The following is a 10,755-nucleotide window of genomic DNA, read 5'->3' on the forward strand; positions in this document are numbered from 1 at the left end:
ACAAGAATTCCCTTCTCCAAAGGTTAGGCCACCCCTTGATCTTCAGACTAATGTAGTGTACAGATTGCTTCGTTCTGACTGTCTTTGAAGCTACACTAACGAAACTGGAAGGTTTTTTTGTTTTCTAAGCCTGAGGAAAATATATTACATCCGAAATGTAAAACCATGCAATAAGGTTCCAATATTTCAGCGCCCACGCATGGTCCAACAGCCATTCTATTGATTTTGATAATGTCAGTGTGATAAGGAAAATTTTGAGTTCGAAGAACTTTAGAATCGTGGCACACTGCGAACTCTAACGAGGCAGACAATACGGCCAAGCCGTTGCAAAAACAATACTCTATTTTTTTTTAAATTAGCACATTATTTTGTTCCTTATTTTACCTTTTTAATTTTTTTTCCTACTTTCTTTGAGCATATATTTTCAATCTCGCGCTTTTATATTTTAGTTTTTAGTGACTTTAGACTGGCAGCCGATAGCTTACATTTTAAAATCCTTAACCAGGGAACATTTCTACTCAAGATGGTATTTTTTTTTCATTAATTTTAGCTTATTGTATGGCGCATTTGAAAACGAAAATTAAATTTTCGCCATATAAGTGCTAATTATTACTATCATTAATCTTTTTCAAGGTGTAAATGCTTTTTCATGTTCTAAAAAATAGTCATGATGCACGGTTTAGAAAAAAACATTCACTCCTATTGGTACAAGTTTTATGTTTGTGAGAATATTGTCTCTGAGATTCAACTTTTGCCGCTAGCCACGCTTCGTCAGTGTGACTTTGTCATCGTTTACTTATAGTGAAGTGTCCCATGGCAACGTAGGCGGCACGGTATAATCAATTCGTAATGGGTTTTGCTTTCTGTCCAATTTGTTCTGTTGGCGGTGGACAAAAAGCCGCTTTTTTCACTTAAACGAGGGCATATAAAGGAAAACATGATATCAACCAATGCCGTTTCTTGCTCAGCCCTTGCGGATAATTTCTGTTTTCTTTAACTAAAAAGGTAAGAATTTTTACCAACCTTAATAAATCTCTTTTTAGCGTTGATTTAAGATATTTACCAACAGGTAGAGACACAATTAGTACTTTTTACTTCTTCTGGATCGGATTAGTATCTTTAAATCGGAATTAATGTGACAAATAATATCTGTTCGACAACCTCACTTTTAAGCTAACGAAGATATAAAAGAGGGATTTTAGCAGTTTGCAGTTATAAGCTGAAGTTTTTCTCGATCGCGAGATGGAAATTTGGCTTATAGCGTTGACTTTGTTTTCTTCCAAACCGTAATTTATGTTTTCAGTTTTCGCGAAGAAATAACCACCTTTTTCTGTTGGGATTCATATCATTTAAATGTCGAATATTAACGCCAAATTTAGTATCTTCTATTATTTGCAGCAGCTCTCAAAATATTATTTTATTCTGTCAATACAAAAGAGAATTGCTTTCGAACCGGTTAAATTACTATCAGAACGCATATCGAGGCACGGAATTTAAAAGTAATTTGTACACAGCCTTTTCTCATTCCTGTTCTGTGTCTCACCTTGTACAGTCAATCTACCTAGCTTTTACCGACAATTTGGAACATTAATGCCACCCTTTCGATTATCTGTTTGTTTTACTTGTGAAAAGCTAGCTGTGGTTATCGACAGCTACACACTAAGTGAGTAATAAATTTTTCCGACTAAATAAAATTACCATGGAAACCACGAGGGTGGTAGATTAAGGGTGTTATGCTGGATATAGAGTCACCTGAAACAAGTTTCCTGACAGCTGTTCCTTCCACTTCCTTTAAAACAAAGGTGGTACGTTTGTCAAACTTTAAGCTTAAACTAGGATCAAGTTGTAATTCTGCGATTTATTGTGAGGTTCAGAGAATATATTGGGAAAGGGTTATTGACCATCGGGAAAAAATAAACTGTTTTGGCAGTGGAACAAATCTTCACTATTAATATTTGCTTATTTCATTTTTTTTTTTTTTTTTTTTTTTTTTTTTTTTTTTCAACTTTTGAGAAAGTTGAAAAAATTGAATTGGCTGAGCCGTGCATAGACCAATACGGATAAATAACAAAAGATCAAAGGTGTGAAAACTTTTGCTGTTTTTAGATTGGAACATTACTAGAACACAAGCGATGGCTTAATAGTTCGATTGTTGTTTGTTATATGAGGATCGAAGCTAGAAATCTCAAACATTCTAGTTTCTAAAGGGATGGCGAAATTAAAAACAACAATTGGAAGATCAAACGGAAATTCTATTAATTTGCCCGAAACGAACCTTCATAAACCGTAAGACAAATGTTATAAAAATTTCGTCTAACAGATACGTGAACTAGTTTCTGTCAGGTGAGTAATGCGTGGAAAAATATCAGGTAAGCACATAACAGGTGCAATTGCAGTCATTCTGTAAGGCTTCTACAGAAGACTTTCATTTCCCTTATTGGATACTTTTATTAGTCAAGGTGGCAACAAACCTAATGTATAAGGAAAACGAAAACAGAGTCTGTATATAGTCCAAGATTGCTTCTTGTGTCAAGTAAAAGGACTTTTTCGTTCGCCTCACATTTACCTTCTTCCATTTCATTGAGGAGGAATTATTCGTCGTCCCTCAAAATCTAACAACCATTGTTATCTTTGTAGGTTCATTCGACACGGGGGATTTTCTTCAATTACCTTTTCCCATTACTAAATTATTCTCTGCTCATAGTTATTTCAGGGATTAAGCTAACAAATTAAGTGCCACAAGAAATTTTCAAGAAGACGTAGCTTTATTTTCATTTATCAATGTCTTAAACGGTTCTTTACATTTCCCAAATTCAGTAAATTCCTGTGGAAGCCGTTAGCAATTCCATTATTCTGCAAGTTCAGGTTGACTGCATGCGGAAACTTGTCATATCCGTCACTCCTGTGTTATCTGCTCTTCTTGTCTGTACTCTTCGTTACAACCAAGCATTTTTGCAGTCATGCACAGTTTCCTTCTACTCAATGGTAATCCGGTTCCTCTACTCTCCTTGGAGAAAAAAAATATTGCGTGTTAACCAGGCGTTAATGTGGCCCGGAGAAGCCAGGGATAAAGAGACAAAGCGGTCAATTTCAAAATAAAATTTCATACGGCGAGCAAAAATTTCTTAGTCGGTGAACAAGTCAAAATTTTTCCTTATTTGTGAAATTGTCGACTAGTGAGACCTGATTGTTAGAAAGGCTTGGAAAACTTGTCAGATTTACTTTCCAGAACCCCTCCTGCTTGGTTACTTGCCGTTCAATCAAATTATCAAAGGTACTCGTCAAGAAAAACTTCTACGAGCAATGTGATAAACTTTAAATTCCTCTACTCTCCTAGAAGCGCACTATTATCAAAAAGTATCTTTTCAATTTGCTAATTCTCCACTTTGAGGCCCTGTTCAAACGTCGAACTTTATATGTGCCGAATCTACTAATTAGATTCGGCACATGTAAAGTTCGACTTTTGAATCAATTCATCTACTCTCATAGGAGCGCACAATTATCAAAAGTATCTTTTCAATTTTCTAATTCTCCACTTCCAAATGAACCAGCTTTTATCCAGCTGCGTATATTCCTATCTCAAAAACGTTCTTATTTGTTTAAATTTTGCCTACACCATAATCATGACTTCCAAAAAATAATTGTGTTACAGCTCGTATCGTAAATGTTTGTCCTAACAACGATCAATGGAACGGTGTTGAACTGGAATTTAACAAGCGGTCAAGAGCACTCTTTAAAATAAAATTAAATTAATCAAAGTAACGTCACAAAATAATTCACTTGACGTCACAAAACATTTAAGTTTCCGTGATTCACGGTCATTTGGAATGCAAATTCGTCTAGAACTGGAAAGCTTGCTTTACATTAGCCAATGATGGCGGCCTTCGTCGTTTTCAATGTATAACCTGAGTCCCTATTTTACTTAGTCCATCCGAAGCTTCAGTACTACGATTCATATCGATTTCCCACCCTCCACCCCGTTCCCTGATTCTTAAGCGTTTGTTTTAGTGGCAAAAGGAAATCAGGGAACCTCACTCGTCAAGTAGTTAAATATCTATTCCTCGAAACTCGGCTAGACGATGATGTTACCATTTTTACCACCTCTATTCTAGACACCAAACTGGAAAAAAAAAAACACTCCTCAGCGCCTGCACATGCACTTTACAAAATGTTGACAATGTCAAGTGATAATGAGACGATAAAATATTTTGCTCTTGTGAATTTATATGGCCAAAACTTTCGGTTTGGGTTTCTGTGCGAAACAGAATAGCATATTCCAGAGTTTCCTGAAAAGAGGACAACCTCTCGAGCTTTACCAGTGTTTCTCCATAATTTCCAACATGGAATTTCTGTTTTATTTGATTTTGCTGCCAGTATTTTCAGGGAAATTGTTTGCATTTCGAAAACAGTTAGCGAATTTTCCGGAAAATTTGCTCCATTTCCACAGCCGCGGAAAAGAAAATGCTTTCAGTGTTAAAGAAAGAATCTGATAGAATTAACTCTTGAACCTAGAAAGACAAGATGATTATATATAGCATTCTAACAATTTTGACAGCATTTCCATTTTGGGGTTGATTTAAACATTTTAAGAAAAAAGCGGAACTTTTCTAATGGAGCTATCACCGACTAAAATAACAAAGAGCTCTTCTGAGGCACTTTATTCACTAAAAAAGTGTTGATTTTGAAGTTGATCCTAAGCCTAAGAAAGTAGCGGGTTATGTCTGTTGTTGGTTTACCCCACCGCACTATCTTGAACGGGCGGCATCAACTCAAAAATAAAAGTCACTAAACATACCTCTGCAAGCTCACCTTTTGTAAAATTTCATTCTTCTTTCTTCCTGAGCCGCGGTTACCGTGATGAACCCATTGCGCGGTATATCCATGAAGCTCCTGTGAAGTCCATAGAAGAATTAAGGCAAACACAAGTACTGGAAAAATCTTGATTTCCATCACTTAAGCTTTATTTGCGGATTATTCATGTCTTCCGTGAGTAAAAGGTTTTTATAAGGGCTGCATCCACGCGACGGGAAATTGTCTCTAGTTGTCACTTACCCAACGCGCCACTTAAAAATAAACGAATAACTCGACGGAGACGTAACACGCACCGGCTATACGGTGTCTGTTTACTTAAGAAAATTATTGGTTTTATAAAGTTCGCTAGCTGCTTGGCTTCTTCGCCGGTTAACTTGTTGTCTGGAAAGAAAAAACTCATGATCCGGATTCTAGCTATAAAACGTTTCACCGTAGAATCGCTTTGTTATTTTTGAACAAATGGTTACAACGTTAATGATGATAATAAAAGCTCAGTATGTTTCATTTAATAACTTAGCTAAGGGATGATAAGGGGCAACCTTGATGAGAATAATTTTTACATATTCCACCCACTTGAGAACGGTTATTATTGTTTACTTTAGATTAACTTTATTAGCGGAATTAAGTTCGCTTGCAAGTTGGATATTGACTGATAAATTAAAGCAAGCCTTGGAAAGACACCATAATCACAGAAAGTCGACCTAGAATTAATAGTTGTTTTCCCTCTTTCAATAACACAAGCTAAAAAAAAACGTTAATCCCTGCTGCTTCCGGGCTTAACATCACTTTTCTTTCTCTACGTATCACGAATACTCACTTTAGCGGTCCCGCCAAAGCGCCAAAATTTAATATATTCCATATGCTTGAAAACTATAGGAACTGTCATATCCTGAAAGTTAAATTTTATGTTTGCAGTCTAATTAAAACACACATCATTCGGGGTTTTAATCTCTTTTCCCCCGCCTATTCAAGAGTATTATTTGAATTGATAGAAGGAACGGTCTTACTGCATTGCAACCATAACAACGAATATAGTTTCCTTTTTACTTTGATACGGATGATACATTGATTCTATTCAGTCAATTCATGTTTCTTGTAAAATGCTACCTCTTGATTTTAGGGACTGTTCTGTTACAATAAGAGAAACATTCGCGTAATTGGCTCCTCTAAAGTTAACAGAAAAAAGCAGGTGTTATGAGCGACTTGCTTTTTATTGTTGGCGTCATTTTGTTGCTCTGAAATTAGCACTTTCGAACTTTCTATTAGAAAAAAAAATTAGTCCTTATGAATTTATTTTAAAAAATCTAAAACAAAAACCATAATTCACACATTTATTTGGTCTTAAAGTCGTAGACAAACCCCCCGAGGCAAACCCGTAGTGCCGAACTGAATTTTCAGCCAGCATACGATTTTTCGATCTGTCATGCTGCCCAATTCAGTGAAATTATTGGTATATTCCTCTACTGGAGACAGAATCCTACTGGATAACAGGGGCGTAACACCGTGGACAACAGATGTCATGATCTGCTTATGCGCGAGTATCAAGGTCTTGATTCGTGAAATTTAGGACTGCGTTTACTCAAACGCAGTATTGTTTTGATAGACCCTTAATCTTCATGGTTACTATATGGTTGTGTAATACACTACCTCAATGAAACTGCGATGCGGGTTTTTTGCTTTTGTTTTTTGTTTTTTTTCCCTTAGTCATAGTTTTCGAGTCGTGTAAACGGGCTTCTGCATCTCTGTGACAACAATTGGTACCTGACGCGGAAAGAGCACACCGAAATATGGCGGGAAGGGTCCATGCGGATCTCCCACACACATGACACGAATATGGGATGAGCTATCAGAGCCGTACCGAGCTCCAGCTTAATGCTGATTGTAGTTTTCCACAATGGGCATAACTTTTAGACCGCCGTTACCGTTTTGTTGAAAATTTCCTTTTCAGTTTCCGTCAGTGACTCGTACGGTTCCGTTGAATATTAACCAAACTTGTTCTGGAGCCTTTCTTAGAAAGAGAACAGTTTTGCATTAAAGTTAGCATAATTTGCAAAATCATAATAACTGTCTTGTGACAAGTGGTAATCGGTTTGTTGAATTTGTACTGATGTAAACTCAGGAGTCCATTGGTGTCGCACGTTCTAGCATGCACGTGACCTTTGCGGGTCCACAGGTTCTCGAGCTTGACGTGAAGCCTTCTTTAACAGTCTGTTTGGCTTGTAATACTAGTTCAGTATGTCCAAAAAAAGTCTTTCGATCAAGAGCCTGAACAAAGGCCATTCGCTCAATTAATTTCATGACGGAGGATCATAAAATTCGGCACATAAAAGTGGTTAGGGCATTGGGAGGTCTATATATAGCAGTCACGATGTAGTGCCGCAAGACTAAGAGATAACGAAGTTTCAGGCTGCCTCCGAAATGAATGCTTCCAGATGAGTCGGCGAAATCAATGATTTTAGAAACCAACAAGCTTACATGTTGATGTTCTGAATTGAGTATTCTGCAACCACCCTCGATTATTTTTATCCCGTCACCACACTTATCAGCGCTTTCTCGTGCACTGGCAATGGAAGAGGAAAACCCATCTCTTTTTGGAAAGACGATTTAGTTTTCGATATTCACAGGTTCATTAAACTTTTTAAGGAGTAACAGCTGGCCTTAAATGTGAATGACTTGAACAACAATGATAACCTTGTTTATAACGCAAAAATAAACAGACGGGAGATGAGGGATGCGATCACGATCCCAGTGGTCTTAAGAAAAAGGTGAGAGGTGACTGGGTTTGTCAACTTATTGGCATGGTTACCCCTACTCGTCATTACTATTTTAGTTACTTTGCAAACCATGTGTTTAATCGACAAAATACAGTATTTTGCTACTTATTTTATAATCTATGGAAGGCAATTTGAAACTGATTGAAATAAAATTAGCGACGAGAAACGGAGAAAAAAAGATTATCTTTTTGTGAAAATAAACAGTCTCCACGAAAAAGGCCAAAACAACACTGGTACCCTGTATGGTTTTTAGTTCCTCTCTAATCTCATATAGCACAAAAAGTGATTAAGTAAATAAGCGATATCTTTTCTATGATGTTTTAACAGAGAAATGGCTTTTCGCCATTTCACCCTTCATAATTTTATAATAACTTCATCCCTTGTAACTTACAACCGTTGACAACAACAATAACACTGGCCCGACTGTATCATAGAGTAACTTCGTATTTACACACGTTTTGGCCTTCACTGAAAAGAAAGTTTAAGGCAGAAGCCTCAGGAAAGCAAAATTCCTAAACTTGAAAAGCTGCAGGTGAAGTCTAATTAAAACTAAGTATTCCGCTTACGTTCCTCGAAAAGAAAGTTGAGAAGAAGAACGAACTGAAGACAGAAGCCAGCCATCTATCTGCACCATTCCGTGTTTCATTAATGGGAACTCTTTGGTAGCTTTTAGGAACATGGTTGAATACCTTCTGAAACGATCGGCAGCTTTAAAACACCGAAACTTACAAGGCCAAATACAGGCAGGCAGGCGTAACAAATTTTTACAGCTTCTCTTCAGGAATACATGAAAGATTCTGTTAAAGGTTTAACTGAGCTGATAAGTAAGTTAGGTCAGCGCAGAGATGCTCCAGGAACCTCAATTTCAATTTGGACCCTCCACAGAGAGAAGCACAGTAAAACTATTGACATTAGCCAAATAAATAAATGCGTAAACAAATGAATTCACATGATGTTAGCACCGAGTCAATCACAGTGGCGTTCATAATTTGTATAGTAAACATAATCTAGGAAAAACGTAAACAAAATGGCGAGCACATGTTAAACGTTTTGCCAGTATCACTGCGTTCACCTCAATGAACTCATTGTGACGGAAGCAAAAAGGCGAAATCAACACAAACGGTGGAAAATTCCGAGATGTGAAATACTTGTCTGTTAAAGCGACAAAGTTTTGTACACCTTGGCTCCAACGCCAGAGTGAAGAATTAATGGTAATATGATGGACGAACGTACATCAGGTTCGCCAATAACAACGCTTAGAACAGTAATAGGATTATTACCTTTCGTGTGCCGCGCAACAGAAACTACTTGACCTGGAGATTTTAGTTCGCGCATTTTCAGGTATGTTACATGCTGACTGCTTTTTATAAGGATTGTTCTTCCGTGAAGAAAGTAGCAGTAACCGTTTTTTAGATGTGTGTAGGGCTTCATTACGGAAATTAGAGGTGTAATTTGCGTTGTGCCGTGCGCCGAAAATATGCGGGGAGGTTAATTGTGTTTCAAAGCGACATTTTTGCGCGATTAATTTAGAGAAAAGCTGCAACAGTTTTCCGAATTTTAGATTATGTTGATGTCCTCAATCAATAAGCAATCTTTCCTTATTAACTCGCTTGTCGCATTTGCGAGTTCAGAAGATCTAGTGCGCTAAAACAAAACGCGGGATCCTGGGTAATTTCAAATGCAGCTGCCCTTCAAGTTAAACAAAAGTTGTGAAATAGACATTGGAAAAGTGTGTTATTATATTCGAAAACAGGTGTGATAATATCCTTTAGTTTTCTTTTGCATGCTTTCCCTTTATTTAAATTTGAACTTCAACTCACAATTATTAATATGGTAATTAAGCCTTTGTACAGTACTTTTTCCCATCCCTGTACTTTCATTGTCAATTAATTGCTTAATAATGTGTCTTGATCTCTACTACATGTAGTCGACCTCACAAGATTTTTTATCTTTTGCACGGGAATAATTTCCTTTCCCGACTAAGACGCGCTTATGAAAGATGCACTCCATTCAATCTGTTTACTTAGCCTAGAGCGCCAAGTATAATTAGTTTTCTTATAAAACAAAGTCGTTTCGCCAGGTTGCTTTTCTCGAGGCTTAAGAGTAAAAACATTCAAAATTTCAATTACTCACTGGAAAAGAAAACCTTGGTTTTCCATCCTTCGTTATCGTTGTAAAACTTAGTTTTAACAGCCATATCTATCGGCCTACAATTAAATGCCATCATAACAGTTAAAAAGACCGAAGACCTTAAAAAAGACCTAATAAAGTGTATTATCGTTTCGCTCCGCCGTTTCGGAGCCGCTGCCTAGAACAACAAGGTATTCGCACCGTCTTTAAGTCCGACAAGACACTTCGGTCACACTTAGCGCGACCAAAGGACACCGTCAACCCGGCTAAACAAGATGGTGTTGTCTACAGGATTCCCTGTGAGTGCGGCAAAGTCTACATCGGGGAAACAGGGAGATCTATGCAGGAGAGGATCAAAGAACACGACAGGGATATACGACTCGCCCATACCCAGACCTCCGCCGTTTCTGAACACACCCACGAAACCGGCCACTATCCTACCTGGAATGAGGTCAAGTTTATTGATCGAGATCTTCACTGGTACACACGTAGGGTCAAGGAAGCTATTCACATAAGACTTCACCCTAATAAAATCAACAGGGATAATGGAATTGAAATTCCTGAAGCATGGATACCCACGATCAAGAAACACAACCACAGGAGAACGGTTGAACAGCGGACCACTGAGGGAACAGCTACTCGCCGGAACAATGGAACAATAGCAGGATCGAAATGCACCAATCACAGCCGACCTTTGTGATATAGATGATACCGTGCAATCAGTCGACCTTGTCGCCTGAAGAAGACTAGGAGTAAGCAGTCGAAACGTCGCGATCTACATCTCAAGTGACTACATCGTGAGACAAACGATAATACCACGATGAATAACAACAACCTTTTCCTCGACATTAAAAAGACCTGTTTCATAAGTTTTGAATAGTATATTTGTTACTACAAGTAAAATCAGTTTAGTTACAATGTGCATGACGTCCCAAGCACAGATTAGAGTTTTTTTAGATCGCGTTTGGCCAAGACAGTGGAAACAAACAAGTAATTTTTTTTTTTTTTAACAGTATGGAATCGAACCACGTGCACGTGA

General features: G+C 37.6%; 1 long non-coding RNA gene across 2 annotated transcripts; it reads right to left on the reverse strand.

Annotated features, from left to right (window-relative positions):
• Window positions 1–2,303: 2,303 nt before the first annotated feature.
• Window positions 2,304–5,152, reverse strand: LOC145498778 (uncharacterized). 2 transcript variants are annotated; one of them, XR_014050889.1, is made up of 2 exons: window positions 4,810–5,152; window positions 2,304–3,007 (listed from the first exon to the last, which is right to left on the reverse strand). It is a non-coding gene; the product is annotated as an uncharacterized LOC145498778 (long non-coding RNA). The 2 variants fall into 2 exon arrangements; XR_014050890.1 differs by having other exon boundaries at window positions 4,796–5,152.
• Window positions 5,153–10,755: the final 5,603 nt, after the last annotated feature.

The sequence above is a fragment of the Orbicella franksi genome, chromosome 9 (genome assembly GCF_964199315.1).
Source record: "Orbicella franksi chromosome 9, jaOrbFran1.1, whole genome shotgun sequence".
Lineage (NCBI taxonomy): Eukaryota > Metazoa > Cnidaria > Anthozoa > Scleractinia > Merulinidae > Orbicella > Orbicella franksi.